The following is a 591-nucleotide window of genomic DNA, read 5'->3' as shown; positions in this document are numbered from 1 at the left end:
ATGGTTCCTAACAACAACAACAACAACTATCCTGCATTATCTTCACCCAGCCCTCCCTCCAATTGTAGCGAGAGCTGCTCCCATCCATATGTGAGACTATACCAATTTATCTATTCCCACAAGGTGAAAGTCAGTATGCCTTCCTCCCGCCTTGTCTGCCTCCTAACCACGTCAGACCATCATGATCTGTGACAGTTGGAGCTCCTGCTACTCCTCGTTCTTGGCTTCCTGCAACTCCATCTATTGTATCCATGTTCTATTACTTCTTCTGAATCATAGCGACCCTATACAGAGTTTCCAAGGCTGTAAATCTTTACAGGAGCAGAAAGCCTCATCTTTCTCCCAGGTAACAGTTGGTAATTTCGAACTGCTGACCCTGAGGTTAGCAGCCCGATATGTAACCAGTATGCTACCAGAGCTCCTTTGATTTAGACTAATAAAATACATTTAGTTTTCAGTGTCAAATTCCCTTAAAGGAATGCTTGAATTTTTGTTTAATTTTTATTTTACAATACTTAACTTATTTGAATATATAGCAGCACTTACATCCCACTTACGTACTATGCAGTACAATTTTGCTTTCCTATGTTG

At 40.8% G+C, this 591-nt stretch overlaps 1 pseudogene; it reads right to left on the bottom strand.

Annotated features, from left to right (window-relative positions):
- LOC102825874 overlaps nucleotides 1–253 on the bottom strand; it is a 13,916-nt pseudogene extending 13,663 nt beyond the window's left edge.
- Between the last annotated feature and the right edge of the window lie 338 nt (nucleotides 254–591).

This window comes from Chrysochloris asiatica, unplaced genomic scaffold (genome assembly GCF_000296735.1).
Source record: "Chrysochloris asiatica unplaced genomic scaffold, ChrAsi1.0 scaffold00059, whole genome shotgun sequence".
In the NCBI taxonomy this organism is placed as follows: Eukaryota; Metazoa; Chordata; class Mammalia; order Afrosoricida; family Chrysochloridae; genus Chrysochloris; species Chrysochloris asiatica.
The sequence above is the reverse complement of the archived record's forward strand: the minus strand, read 5'-3'. Positions and strand labels throughout refer to the sequence as shown.